This window comes from Musca autumnalis, unplaced genomic scaffold, assembly GCF_047663935.1.
Source record: "Musca autumnalis isolate F117 unplaced genomic scaffold, ASM4766393v1 scaffold_4, whole genome shotgun sequence".
NCBI lineage: Eukaryota > Metazoa > Arthropoda > Insecta > Diptera > Muscidae > Musca > Musca autumnalis.
Genome location: NW_027411977.1, coordinates 96,971,479 through 96,987,692, shown reverse-complemented (window position 1 = coordinate 96,987,692; position 16,214 = coordinate 96,971,479). Strand labels below are relative to the sequence as shown.

The 16,214-nt window shown below is 36.8% G+C and overlaps 1 protein-coding gene across 2 annotated transcripts in view; it reads left to right on the top strand.

Moving 5' to 3' along the window:
- Nucleotides 1-1,268: 1,268 nt before the first annotated feature.
- The window catches only part of LOC141401941 (low density lipoprotein receptor adapter protein 1), a 48,580-nt gene continuing 33,634 nt past the window's right edge, over nucleotides 1,269-16,214 (top strand). Inside the window, exon 1 of one of the 2 annotated variants that reach the window (XM_073982514.1) lies at nucleotides 1,269-1,317. The gene's annotated coding sequence lies outside the window, so the exon portion shown is untranslated. The remainder of the gene's footprint in view (nucleotides 1,318-16,214) is intronic. The other variant, XM_073982516.1, reaches the window with a different exon arrangement.

Here is a 16,214-nt window from a genome sequence, read left to right as displayed (position 1 = left end):
ATACATGTTTGCTGCAAAATATGTTTGGTACATATGTTAGAGGGGCCATTTATTTTGCTGTGTGTAGTACACTCACCAAGGGTTTTCATCTCCAAAAGGAATTTTCCACCCACTGACTTAGAGTTCCATTTTGTAGCACAGTGTCATTCATCAATATTTTCCGAAAATTTTCCACTTTCTCAAGGCCAAAACTGGCTGAAGGAGCATTCCAATGCTTTTGCGAGATGTGCCAGAGAGTTCTTAATTATTGTATTGGCCGCTATATCTCAAGAAGTGTTCATGCAAGAAAAAAAATCATAAAACCAAACTTGTAGAGCATTTTTCCATCTAAAATAAGGGCGCCCTTCTGCTGTCGGTGTGTGTCAATTTGCTCACTCACACAATTAAAAAAGAGAGCTTTTGTTTTTGAATTTACAATTTTCAATACACATTTTTTTCTATGGCAAAAGATACTTGAGATAATATTAAAAAAAAAGTTTTAAAATGCATGTGTAATAACTAGAAAATGATATAAACGGTATCCCATGGAAAATATTTAATATGTAGGCCTCTCCTGTATATTTTTATAAATATTTTTTGTTATGGTATTTTATAAAATGAAACAAAATGGTAAGTTGGGATACTATGGAAAATATTTGTATTTTCAAACAAACACAATCTCAGAATATGTATATAGTTGTGTGCACAGGCCTAATCTAAAAATGAAATCTAGTCTTTTTTTGAGTGGACCCACGGTTTGCAAGAAAAATTCGGAAAATCCGAATACTGCTTTCCCCTTTGACCTAGAAAAACTTCGTTTGCACACATGTGATCTGTGGGGACTATCAGAACATTACTTCTAGTGGCAAACTCTAGCTCTCCGTCAAAATTCAGATTTGTGGGATTTTTTACTATTTCATTGTCGATTATGACTTGTTGTACCAGTTTATATAACGGCCATTTTATTTTTAAAGAAGCTGTTCGTATTTCTGAAGTTTTCAATCAATCCTACGTAACAACCTACAAGGCAAACCAAAAGAGATACCGCCGGACGATTAGTTGTATTTTTCTGACTGAAGTGCTAAACAATAATTTGCTCGCAGATTTTTCTGTCGACATACATACACTATTTTTAAAAGGGAGAATTTTGAATTAATGCCTAAAGGTATGCACTTCCGATGTTATGTTGAAACATACTTTTCGTCTCTCATTTGATTATTTTTTCTTCTTATCGGTCGTAAAATGGTGAAGCTTTTTCATTACCGCTTGGCCGCAAAATAATTACACTGAAATGGAGCAGTCGAACATTTGAACAGCAGTGAATAACAACGGCAACAGGTGTGTTTGAAAAAGAAAACAACAAAAATATTAAATACTAGAGTGTGAATGTGTATAAAATACATAGTAATGGAGATCAGAGTGTAACTTAATCTATATACTAAAATTAAAATGAAGTTCAATTAAATTTACTATTGACACCAATGAAAAAAAAAAAAAACACCAGCATAAAGATATTATTAAAGAATTAAGAAATTTTAATTAGGTCATTATGTGATGGAACTAAAAGTGAAACAAAATTTGAAAACTGACGCTGAAATATGACTAACGACAGACAGTATACCGATATTACCTGTTTGTGTATTTTTTGTGGTGAATGTGTTTGGCATGGTTGTGCTTGATAAGATAACGTTAAAATTCTATTCTCTATCAAAGAACCAAATGCAAATAGAAATAAATAAATACGTACATATGTATGCACTTACGTATGTATAAAACAGACGTAACCGACAACGTTGTTGAGTAGTTAAAATTTAATACATATCTTTCTAATTGACACTGTAGAGTAAATAAGCATTTAAGCTATATAATTGCGGATTGTTTGAAATATAAACAATACGCAACGTTTCAATGTGATATATGAATGTATGAAGAAAACTTAAACCTTTTTTTTACTTCCTCTTATACAGATAAGTATAATAATTTGAAGACTTATTAAGTGGCCTTTAATTATAGCATGCAAAAAAAATTAAGCATACAGCTGGTAGTATATCCTAAAAGGAAAGTTAGCATAACAAGTAAAAAGTAGCTCTGTTCCTTTACGTGCAAGAATCTTCAAGTTTTACCACTTTTTACTCGAAAAGCGTTCCTTTACTTCTGAGACCATACAATTCATATAGGAACAGTTTAGAACTTTTACTACTTTTGCCGATTTTACCATTTTCAAAAGTTAAGGAACGGACCAAGTATCAGACAGTTTTGCTGACAGAGATATAACCTCAGCATGTGACTGTTCAAGCAAAAATTAAAAATTAAGATCCGGGCCGGATTGAATTTTTTATACCCTCCACCACGAGTTTTATTGAAGTAAATTGGAACAATTAGTCTCCATTCGTTTATGAACGCACTACGCTCTTCCGCCACGCTAACTGAAGAATATCGCTTTCTTTTAAACACGGTTTAATGCGAGTCAGACATCGATGTTTTCTACATATTGGGAATCCGAAATACCATATTACAGTCATTCCACTTGGACAATGTCTGAACAATAGACTGACCAAAAAAATGTTTTTCTTGGAATTCCTACATCCCAGGGTTTTCCATTTGATATAAAAATGAAATTTTATGGCGATCGGTTAAAGTTAACCCGTGTCACCCTGGCGATCTTTGTTTCCATAGTAATTTGGATGGGACCAAAGGTACATTTTCACGAAAATTCTCTAAAAGCCGTATGCCGCAGTATGCCAGGAAGCATGTACTGGACCACCGAATACATAGTATCGCTGTAAGCAGGACCATACCGAACAGCATCGCTATACATTTACAAATGATCTGCGAACAGAACCAAAACTGCACTTAGACACTAATGTTGAACTTTTGTGGGGGAGGTACCATAAGAATAGGACCGATATGGGCCATTTAATAGTAAAACTAAATTTGGACAAAATATTAGGAGATCCAAAGTTTCGACCAATATTGTGCATACTATTAGTGACATTTTTAAACAGGGAGGGGGAGGAAGTACCGTAAGTTATGGACCAGTAATGCCCATCTTTGAACTGAAACTAAGTTTGAACAAAATATGACGAAGCCCAATTTTTACACTTTTCGGGCTGTTTGCTCAAGAAATATGGACTTGCGCCTGAAAAGACGTTTACCGTCTTAATTTAGGCAACGAATGCAGCTGCTTCAACAAAAAATCGAGATCAGGTCTTAAAGAGACCTCATCCGAAATTTTTGTGTGGGAAGTACCCGCAGGAGTGGACACATATAGTTCATATTCGAACCTGATCCATATCTGGTAGATATATTAGAATGTGTAAACTATGTACCAAATCGAACATTTTTTAACTTTTGGTGGGGGAGGTACCTGAAACTATGTTTGGACAAAATATTACGAAGGACAGTGCGCTCCAACCACTACACATGGTGCCATAGGGATTTTTTTAAACCTTTCGGACTATTTTCTCAGGAAGTATGGACTTGCCCCTGATGAAACTTGAACCATCGTATGGGGGGCAGTGAATACAAGTTGTTACAATAGAAATCAAAGCGTTTCGAGAGAAGGTCCTAAACTGAATTTTTGTGAAATTTTGTGTGAGAGGTACCCGAGAGGGTTTGACCGCTTGAGTCCATATTGGAACCTTATCTAAGTCTGGTTGAAATTTCACGATGTGCAAAATATGGACCAAATCGGTTACTCCCTTCAAGAGTTATCGTGCGCACAAATTTTCCGAACATTTACGAACTTTTATGGAGAGGTACCGGTATCGGGTACTCCCGATATTACCCATCTTCGAACTTAAACTACGTTTGGACAAAATATTACGAAAACCAAATTTTGGACCGAATCGATTGATCCGTTCGAGAGTTATCTTGCGATCCAGCCATCCAGAAAGACAGACGGACATGGTTAAATCAACTCCAATTTCTCTGAAACGGATTTCCTCCAAACATACTTGGGTTCTAAAACCTTTACTTCTATGAGACGCAATTTGCCCGTATGAAAGTATATATGGTAAATTTCAAATTTCTTTTGCAATTCCATTAAAAAATTTTTTGCGAGCACATCCGCAATTTTTGGAACATAGATTAAGAAAAAAGTCATGGTTTCAAATCTGTTCGCGTTCACAAAATTGGATGCTGCGCTCCAAAGTTATGGGGGGTTTTATTACCTTATAAAGAAAAAATATTAAAAAATTTTATTTTTGCTGTAATAAGAAAATTTATATATAAAGCGTTAACAGCATTTAATATATATCCGTAGATGCCTAAATATTTACTAAATGTATTTCTATTTTCGCAGAAAATCAAGAAATACTGAAAAAATCTTGGAGTAAATTTAATTTATTCTAATTTAGAGTCCAAATAAAACTCGAAAAATAAATTAAAAATACGTACAGATTCTAGACAACGCGTAGAAAAATATGAGACATTTATAACTGCCATATTACAGTAACAACAAAAGACGAAAACTTATTGTTGGAATATTATTTCAAAAATATATTTTTTTGTTCAATACGAAAAATAGAAAAAACATTTTTGGGAGTTATTCTACTACTTCGCTAAATTTCGATGCAAGGACTGACGGACCTTACTGAAACTTCTTCAGGGAAATGCGATGACAAACCCGAAAGTGTATTTGCTTACTTTGATAAACAATAGGATTATGAAATAGAATATAATATTGAAATTACAACCAAAGAAAAAGCATAAAAGTTAAAAATCGTAAAATGCGCGAATTCGTTAAAATCAGTTAAGGCGCATCCGCTTTTCAGATACAGCGAGGGCATCTCTATCAATATGTAGCGATTTTTCCACATTTCATTCAGCGGCCAAAGTGTGCCGTCAGCTGCATCTTACTGTTCAAAAAACCTTTAGGTGGGTAAAAATTGCACGATGTACATAAGATTATAAGGCGCATCCGATTTCAGTGACCGCCTATAAAAAATACGTCATTATAACAAATTTTAAAAAAAATTGGTCAAGAACCGCGGATGTGCTACCAAATTCTGTTTTATATGAAATACGAATATTACTCTAGAATCTCGGTAATTTATGCCACACGGCTTTGGAAAATAATATCATCGCGTATAAAGGATTCCATTTATGTAAAAATAACCAAAGAAAATCGCGGTTCAATGTGCGGAATCATCTATATATATAAAAGAGTAGTGAGGTGAGTGACTGACTGACTGACTGACTGATTCATCAACGCCCAGACGAAACGGCTGAAGCTAGAAACTTGAAATTTTGGGTGTAGGTTGCTGTTGGTGTGTAGGGGTGAGATAAGGCTGGGTTTTTGGAAATTCGACCTAGAAGTGTACGAAAAGTACTAAAAGGTACTAAATATGGTACCCTTGGTATTAGGCAAACGGGAAGAGCTAGAATTCTGAAATTTGGAATGAGGGTAACTGATGGAGAGTTAGAAAGATGTACCAAAGGGTTTTTGGAAATTCGAACTACAAGGGTACGAAAAGTACTAAATGGTACTAAATTTAGTACAATTTGGATTTGAGTGAACGGATAGAGCTGGAATACAAACATTTGGAATGATGGTCACTGATGAAGAGTAACAAAGAAAGGTTTTTGGAAATTCGAACTAAAAGGGTACGAAAAGTACTAAATGGTACTAAATTTAGTACAATTTTGATTTGGATTAACAGATTGAGCTGGAATACAGACATTTGGAATGAGGGTCACTGATGAAGAGTTACAATAAAAGGTTTTTGTAAATTCGAACTATAGGGGCACGAAAAGTACTAAATGGTACTAAATTTAGTACAATTTGGATTTGGGTGAACGGATAGAGCTGGAATCCTGAAATTTGGAATGAGGATCACTGATGAAGAGTAAAAATGAAAGTTTTTTGGAATTCGAACTATAAGTGTACGAAAAGTACTAAATGGTACTAAATTTAGTACAATTTGGATTTGGGTGAACGGATAGAGCTAGAATCCAGAAATTTGAAATTATGGTCAGTGGTGGAGAATAACAAAGAAAATTTTTTGGAAATCCGAACTATAAGTGCACGAAAAGTTCTAAATGGTACCAAATTTAGTACAATTTGGATTTCGGTGAACGGATTGAGCTGGAATCCTAAAATTTGTAATGAGGGTCACTGATGGAGAGTAACAAAGAAAAGTTTTTAGAAATGCGAACTATAAGTACATGAAAAGTACTAAATGGTACTAAATTTAGTACAATTTGGATTTGGGTGAACGGATAGAGCTGGAATCGTGAAATTTGGAATGAGGATCACTGATGAAGAGTTAAAATGAAAGGTTTTTGGAATTCGGACTATAAGTGTACGAAAAGTAATAAATTGTACTAAATTTAGTACAATTTGGGTTTGGGTGAACGAATTGAGCTGGAATCCTGAAATTTGGAATTAAGGTCACTGATGGAGAGTAAAAAAGAAAGGTTTTTGGAAATTCGAACTATAAGTGCATGAATAGTACTAAATGGTACTAAATTTAGTACAATTTGGATTTGGGTGAACGGATAGAGCTGGAATACAAACATTTGGAATGAGGGTCACTGATGAAGAGTAACAATGATAGGTTTTTGGAAATTCGAACTATAGGGGTACGAAAAGTACTAAATAGTACTAAATTTAGTACAATTTTGATTTAGGTGAACAGATTGAGCTGGAATACAGACATTTGGAATGAGGGTCACTGATGAAGAGTAACAATGATAGGTTTTTTGAATTTCGAACTTAAAGGTACGAAAAGTACTAAATGGTACTAAATTTAGTACAATTTTGATTTGGGTGAACAGATTGAGCTGGAATACAGACATTTGGAATGAGGGTCACTGATGAAGAGTAACAATGAAAGGTTTTTGTAAATTCGAAATGTAAGGGTACGAAAAGTACTAAATGGTACTAAATTTAGTACAATTTGGATTTGGGTGAACGGATAGAGCTGGAATCCTGGAATTTGGAATTAGGGTCACTGGTGGAGAGTAACAAAGAAAGGTTTTTAGAAATTCGAACTATAAATGCACGAAAAGTATTAAATGGTACTAAATTTAGTACAATTTTGATTTGGGTGAACGGATAGATAGAGCCGGATTCCTGGAATTTGGAATGAGGATCACTGATGAAGAGTAAAAATTAAAGGTTTTTGGAATTCGAACTATAAGTGTACGAAAAGTAATAAATTGTACTAAATTTTGTACAATTTGAGTTTGGGTGAACGGATAGAGCTGGAATAAAAACATTTGGAATGAGGGTCACTGATGAAGAGTAACAAAGAAAGGTTTTTGGAAATTCGAACTATAAGCGTACGAAAAGTACTAAATGGTACTAAATTTAGTACAATTTTGATTTGGGTGAACAGATTGAGCTGGAATACAGACATTTGGAATGAGGGTCACTGATGAAGAGTAACAATGAAAGGTTTTTGTAAATTCGAACTATAGGGGTACGAAAAGTACTAAATGATACTAAATTTAGTACAATTTGGATTTGGGTGAACGGATAGAGCTGGAATCCTGAAATTTGAAATTAGGGTAACTGTTGGATAGTAACAAGAAAAGGCTTTTTGGAAATTCGAACTATACATCAGTGCACGAAAAGTTCTTAATGGTACTAAAATTAGTACAATTTGGATTTGGGTGAACGGATAGAGTTGGAATCCTGAAATTTGGAATTGGGGTCACTGATGAAGAGTAAGAAAGATGTACCAAAGATCGAAAAGTCCTAAATGGTAGTGAGCTTAGTATGATTTGGATTTGAAGAGCTGGAATCCTGAAATATGGAATTAAGATTACTGTTGGAATATAGAATTGAGGTAGTTTTGGAAATTCGTACTTATGGAAAAGTGTTAAATGGAACTACATTGGCTATAAATTGGGTTTAGGTGAACGGATAGATATGAAAGTACATTTTGGAAAATCGTGTACGAAAAGTGCTAAATGGTACAAAATTTGGTACCTTTTGGTATTTGCTATATGGTATAGAATTTTGTACAATTTGTGATTTTGTAAGGGGTAGAACTGGAATTTTGAAATTTGGCATTAGATTAGCAATTGGTGTTTAGAGTGGAGGTAGGGAGGAGGCTTTTCAAATTCGTACTTATTTATACAAAAAGTACTAAATAGTGAATTGGGGTTAGAATATATGTTGGAAGGGTTAGAACCAGGAGTCAAATCTGAAATTTGCAATATGATACGTAGTTTTGAAAATTCGAAATAAAAAATATGGTAGTTGTGTAGGGATGCGATACGGCAGATTTTTTTTTTGTAAATTCTGGCTACAATCGAAAAAAATATTGGTAATAAAAATAGGTCTTAGTACAACAGAATCTCCAGCATTCACCATTCCCGCATTAAATATTGATTATATATTCCGCATACGAAGTAGCGGGCATTTGCTAGTCAAAATATAATTTTGCAGAATTTCCTACTTTCAAGGTATCTATAACCGCCGTTTTAGTGAATGAATTTGAAAGCGAAAGGGTTCATTAGATCCGGCGCGTAAAAAAACTAAAATCACGCGGGGTTCAAAAAATTTACGCACCAAAATTTCGACTTTGGACTCCTATTACTAAACAACACATTCACCATGTTGCCCAAGGGGTATTCTTCAATACTTTCTTTGAGCTCAGGTCTGGTTTGACCAGAAATCAAGAAAGAACACAAAAAAACTTTTAAACTTCAACACATTTTTACCCATTTTTTAATATAATCACCAACACAGCTTCCACATAAATTATTTGTTATGTTTCATTTTATGCGACCCCGGCTAAAAAACTTCAATTAATATAAATATATTCATATTGTATAAAATATATTAACAGTTCGCGACTTATTAAATGGTGAACCTCAACTTCAACGATTGTAAAACATTTTTGAATATTACCATATGTATATACTATGGCATAAATGCTGAGGGTATAAAAATTATCCTGTTGCCACTTTTGACATTAAATCCGTCTCGAACAGCTTGAATGTCATTGTCAGTGCATCAGTAGTATCCTTTTTAAAGACGATCGCAAAATATTATTTTTTCTCATCTCTCCATTATAGTTGGATGCACATGAGTTGATACAGTAGAATTTTGGTTTTATCCAAATTGTAAGGCAGTAGCATTGGCCCTGTTCTTCCCTCTATAAATAGTCCGGATATGGGCAAATTCTCATCAAATAACCCTGAGTATTTTACGTTCTTATGGCAGAGTGTGTTTACGTAGAAGACATTTTATACCAAAGATCTCAAGGAAGTATCCATAAGAAGTTTCTATCTATTTGGCTAATATAAACTGGTATTTCTTAGTATTAAGATTTGGGTGCTTAAACATTACCTGATCACTGTTCATTTTATGAAAATATTTTTGATTTCGATTCCATGAAAAATGATACGAGGGATGCACGAAAATTATCTTGCCTAGGCTACACCACTTGTTGCCAAGCGCCATTTAATTTTTTGGATAGTTTTACTGTTTTTGGCCTATACGTACTCAGAACAGTTTTTCATACGACCTTGTGTTGTGTTGTTTACAGTGACTTGAAAAAATTACTTTGAAAAAACATGGAATTTAGTTGTGAATATTTACGTCCAATAATTTTTCACCACTTTCGACGTGGATAATTACTGCAAAAGTGCATTGATCAAATACAAATTTTTGTATGTTGATATAGGGCCATCCTATAGCACTATGAAAAACTGCTGGTTTAATGAATCCAATCGTAAGCAATACTAGCCGAAAAACGAAGGTAGTGAGGGTCGCCCAAAATCGGCAGTTGTGCTAGAAAAAAAATAAGCTGTTCGTGAACCGATAATGCAAAATCGTCGTGTTATATACCGTGAGATAGAGGCATCCTTGGACATATCTTCCACCACTTAACATTTGATATTGCATGAACACATGGCTGCAAAAATGGATTTTTTAGTCAGGCAAAACTGTACAGTGCTCCAAAAAAATTTTTTTGTTGATTGGTGCAAAGAAATTGTGAATAAAAACTATCAAAAGTTTTGCGGAGGAGATACTTAAAGTAATGGATCGACATTGACCATTATGGAAGTGGATCTCCAGCCACTACATATGGTGCCATAGGGGGTTTTTACACCCTTCGGGTTGTTTGCTTAAGAAGTATGGACTTGACCCTGAAAAAAATTTTACCATCGTAATTGAGGCAGCGAATGCAAGTTGCTTCAACAAAAATCAAAGTGATTCGATTGCAGGTCTTAAAGTGAACTTATCCGATGGAGTGGACAAATATAGTCCATATTTGAACCTGATCTGTATCTGGTAGATATATTAGGATGTGTAAAGAGTTACGAACAATTGTTCCGAACATTTTTGAACTTTTGTGGGGGAGGTACCTGAAGGAGTGGACCGATATGGCTTATCTTCGAACATTAACTATGTTTGGACAAAATATTACTAAGGCCAAATTTTGGACCGATAGGCAGATCCGTTCAAGAGTTATCTTGCGCTCCAACCACCTCACACGGTGTCATAGGGTTTTTTGCAACTTTCAGGTTATTTTCTCAGGATGTGTGGACTTGCCCCTGATGAAGTTTACACTGTCGTATGTGGGGCAGTGAATACAAGTTGCTAAAACAAAAATCAACGCGTTTCGCGAACAAGTCCTAAACTGAACTAATCCCAAATTTTGTGTGGGAGGTACCCAAGGAGTGGACCGATTGAGTCCATATTGGAGCATGATCTAAGTCTGGTAGACATTTCACGATTTGCAAAGTATGGACCAAATCGGTAACTTCCTACGAGAGTTATCGTACGTACAAATTTTCTGAACATTTTCGATCTTTGGTGGGGGAGGTACCGGAAGGAGTGGACCATCTTCGAACTTAAACTAAGTTTGGACAAAATATTACGAAAGCCAAATTTTGGATCGAATTGGTTGATCCGTTCGAGAGTTATCGTGCGCTCCAGCCAGACAGACAGACAGACGGACATTTCTCAAACGAATACAAATTGTCTGAAACACATTTCTTCCAAACATACTTGGGGTCTAAAACCATTATTTCGATGAGACACATTTTGCCCGTTTGAAAGTGTTAGCATAAGTGCTGAGGGTATAAAAACGAACAAAAGAAGACGAATCATTCTGCATCATGACAATGCCAGCTGTCACACATCGATTCCAACCAGCGCCTGTTTGACCGGATAAAACGTGGAATTGATGGGTAAGCCGCTGTACAGCCCTGACTGGGAGTCCAATGACTTTACTTGATTCCAGCATATCAAGAAAAAAGGCGTGGTCAACGATTTTCGTAGCCTGAAGATGCTGGAAAAGCGTTGAAAAATCACGACTTGAAGGTGTCTAAATCGGAGTGGAAAAAGGGATTTAACAATTGCTTTGAGCGCATGAAAAGCGTATATATCATGCGGGAGACTACTTAAGAAAACAATAAAACTATTTTTGATGGTAAATATTCGCGTTTTCGTTGTTAGGCCAAATAATTATCGTTCAACCCTCGTAATATCTGCATCTTTATTTTTGCGCACTGTCAGCATAATCATGTAGATTGGTACCTTGTCTGAAACCTGCTTTGCTATTCATATTGTGAACGGATTCATATTGTGAACGGATCTATAAACGACTTTAAAAATATCATTAGACTTTGCTTATTGATATTTCGCCCATTTTTAAAGATGAATATATCAGGTTTCCTCTGCTGCTAAAAAAAACGGAGAAATAGCTTCATGAAGACAAGTCCGTTCCTTAAAATATATATCTCCAATTCAAATCAGTTGGATTTAACTGGAGCGGTTTCGAATTTAACAATTAAAATTAATTTAACAATTTATTAGAATAACATAGGACAGAGACAACAATACAATAATCGCAACGGCGCACACTAGTCGAAATCATTGATGATAAAATTGCGAAATGTTTTCCATTGCATCGATTACAGACACTATGCTGACTAAAGTTTTGTTTTTACTTTGTCGTTTTTGTAAATATTCCTTCAGCTATTCACTATCCAATGCATGGAACTTTCTGCATCAGATTTTAAGAAAATTGTTGCAAAATATCTGATTTTATATTTGTTTGATTGTTAAATATATTCTGAATAAATCTAAACACTGTTTATTTTTAATTAATAGGGGAGGGTGTAAATTAAATGAAAAAAATTTTCAAAAATTCTTATTTTTTGTGTTTCTTAGTATGATATAATTTTGTTAAATGGAACGTAACTACAAATGTTCTCTAATGTCCAGTACAATTCCTTTTCGACAAATTAAAATTAATTACTTGCTTACTTACTTAGCTGGCCCATTACAAAACATTTGTTCCATAGGCCGAACTAAGAAAAGATCTCCATTTCTCTCTATTTGTTGCTTCGCACTCTGGAATACCGCGCATTTTCATCTCATCATCCACTTGTTTGCGCCATCTATTCCTTGGCCTGCCAATTCTACGTGCACCGCCAAGCGGTCCGTATTTATACGCCTTTTTAGCGGGTTCATCATCGCTCATTCTTATGATATGGCCTAGCCAACGCAATTGCTGCATCTCGATACGTTTAACAATATTGATGTCGTTGTATAGCAGATACAGCTCGTGGTTCATGCGACGTCGATATTCACCGTCAACGCAGATTGGTCCGTAGATCTTTCGAAGAATTTTTCTCTCAAACACACCAAGCACTGTCATATCTGCTTGCTCAAGTACTCAGGCTTTGGAGCCATACATCAGCACGGGTAGTATCAGTGTTTTGTAGAGCGACTGATGTCGTTTGTTGTGTTTACGGAGTTGCCGAGGTAGACGAAGTCTTTTACTACCTCAATATTATAGGAACCAACTTTCAGAGTCGGTCCGAGCTCAATGGACGCATTGCGCGTCGACACCATCAACTTGGTCTTCTCACCGTTTACCGCCAGACCCACTTTAGCAGATTCTCCTTCGACCTTCATAAAGGTATCAGTTACTTATTTTACTGATCGGCCCATGATGTCTATATCATCAGCATAAGCAAGTAACATGTGACTATTGGTGTAGATTGTGCCACTTCTTTTGACGTTTGCCTCTCGTATAACCTTTTCCAGCAGGATGTTGAAGAGATCACACGGAAGGCTATCTCCTTGTCTGAAACCTCTTTTGGTACCAAACTCTTCGGAGAGGTTCTTTCCTATTTTAACTGAGGACCTCGTGTCAGTTAAAGTCATTTTACAAAGCCGGATGAGCTTTGCGGGGATGCCAAATTCAAACATGGCTTGGAATACCTTTGAACGCTGCGGGCTATCGAAGGCTGCTTTATAATCGACAAAAAGTGGAAGGTGTCGATCTGCATCTCTTGGGTCTTCTACAGGATTTTCCGCAGGGTAAATATCTGGTCAATGGTGGACTTGCCGGGACTAAAGCCGCATTGGTATGGTCCAATTATCTCGTTGGCCATAGGCTTTAGTCGTTCGCACAATATCCCTGACACGATCTTGTAGGCAATAGGGAGTGGACTTATGTCCCTATAGTTAGAGCATACGGTCTTATCTCCCTTCTTGTCGACGGGGCACAGGATACTCAGGTTCCAATCGTCGGGTACTCGTTCTTCCTGCCAGATGGTGCTAACTATCTGATGAATACACCTTATCAGTGTGTCGCCTCCGGTTTTGAACAGCTCGGCTGGTAAGCCATCGGCCCCTGCTGCCTTATTATTCTTCAGCCGATATATTGCTGTCTTTACCTCATCTTGGCTGGGCGGTATACATTCAATACCATCTTCTGGGATTGGGACTGTGGTATCTTCGTCGTCTTCGCTGCTATTGGATACCAACAGTTTTGAAAAATGTTCTTTCCATATCCTGAGTACACTATCTGCATCAGTTACCAAATTACCTTGCTGGTCTCTACAGGAGGATGTGCCTGTACCAAAGCCATCAGTTTGATGCTTGACTCTTTGGTAGAATTTTCGGACTTCATTCTGGCTCCTGTACATCTCGATTTTTTCACACTCCTGCTTTTCCATCTCTCTCACTTTTTTCCTGCGGAAAAGACGTTTCTCCTCTCTCCGTTTCTCCCTGTATCTCTCTCGTACGCTACGCGTTGCTGCGGATTGTAAAGTAGCCCTATATGCCGCATTTTTCTCTTAGGGGTAGCACGACACTCCTGATCATACCATGGATTCCTTGGTGGAGGTCTCTGGTATCCAAGTATGGATTTTGTGGCTGTTTGCATGGAGTGGGCAATGCTTTGCGATTACGCTGATATGTTATCGGGATGAGGAGTGCTTTGATTAAGCAATTGGGCTAGTTGAGTGGAATATGCTGTGGCTATCTGTTGTGATTGCAGCTTACCGATGTCTAACTTTCGTGTTGTGTCTGTTCGTACCTTGTTCGCTACGTTTAAGCGGGTGCGTACCTTTGCTGCAACAAGGTAGTGGTCCGAATCAATGTTTGCACCTCGGAACGATCGTACATCCAACACTCTCGATGAATGTATTCCATCTATTACAACATGATCAATTTGATTTCTTGTTTTCTGATCTGGAGACAGCCAGGTGCCCTTATGAATATCGAGATGATTAAATCTGGTACTGCTAACTACCATGTTTTTTGCAGCTGCAAAGTCTATCAGCCTCATACCATTGTCAGATGTTTCACTGTGGAGACTGAATTTCCCGACTGTTGGGCCAAAGATATTCTCCTTTCCACTTTTGGCATTAAAATCGCCTGGAATGATTTTAATGTCATGGGCAGGGCACCGGTCATATGTTTCTTCTAAGCGTTCGTAAAATATATCTTTGGTCTGTTCGTCCTTTTCTTCAGTGGGAGCATGAGCGAAAATAAAGCTGATGTTGAAGAATTTAGCTTTTATTCGAATTGCAGCAAGTCTTTCATTCACTGGAGTGAAGCTAGATACCAGATGTTTAGCCTCCGACTAACTACGAATCCGCAACACAACTCATGCTTTACGTCATGGCAGCTATAACCCAGCAAAATGTTCGATGCCAAAGATGCCATTCAATCATGGGTGCAAGTGAGCTGGCATGTCACCTTTTTTAGCATCTTCATCGATGAATTTTATATGAGCGTGGACCCCAAAAGATGCTATTCATTTTTGGACCCAAACCATGTCATTAAAACCAATGCTTTGTCATGTCATTTCCACCAATGCTTTGGCATGCCATTGGCACCAACCCTTTGCAATGACATTATCATTACGACGAGAGTTTTGACAACGTTGCAAATAATTAATCTTATATATTTAGAAAAAAATTTATAAATAAAAACACAAAATTCATCTCTATTGGATCGATGGAATGGGTTCAAATGCTGATGAAAAGATCGGATCTTTCACGACTTCCTTTGCATGGTTTCAAATGCTGATGAAAAGATCGGATCTTTCACGACCTCGTTTGATCCAATGCGAAAGATGCTACAAAATCACGTCATCGCATGGAACCCCTTCCTTCATATTTTGCTGGGGATACAATGCGTCACCTTTAGGTGTTGTTGTGACGCCTTTCCCAATCCATCGTATTTCCTGTATGGCAGTAATATCGGCCTTGTACTTTTCAAGTATGTCTGCCAATGCGAAGACTGCACCTTCTCTATAAAGAGTGCGAACATTCCAGGTGCAGATTCGCAGATCATGGTCCTTAAAACGTTTGCGCTGTTCGTCCACTTTAGAGGGGTTTGTTTTTCTTTTCTTTCGTTTTTTTCATAGTGGGCTGTTTTTTCTAGGGGAGGGTTACTAACCCGACGCCCAAACCCAAGTTTTTAACGTTCTTATGGGTGAACGCGCAGCACATGTTAGCTCACTACCTTTAACGGGTGTTAAAAGCAGTTTCCCAGGTGATACCACTGGGAGGTCAGTGTCCACTTGAGATGAAAGAGGGACCAAGATAAATCCAGGGCTTTGCCATGTTAAAACCGGTCAGGACCGTTCCTTGGTATCTTCCATCGCCTACGTCACCCGACAAATTAAATTTGGCTTCCTAAATTCCGAATAATCAACTTTGAGCTGCAACTAGCCGCAACTCTTGCTGATAAATGATTAGAAAATACTCAAAATAATAATAATATGGGTATAGCACCCATATAATTGCACTGCCCGATTATTGGTATTTTGAGTATTTTCTATGCATTTATCAGCAAAACTTTGAACTTTGTTCACAATTTTTGGTGGAGAAGATGTATAACCAACGAGAACCTCCAATGCCAAATTTCAACTTATTTGGTCTGAAAACGTGAATAAAATCCTCAAAATACCAAATATTGCGAAGTACCGTTATATGGGGGCAATATCAAAAAGTAGACC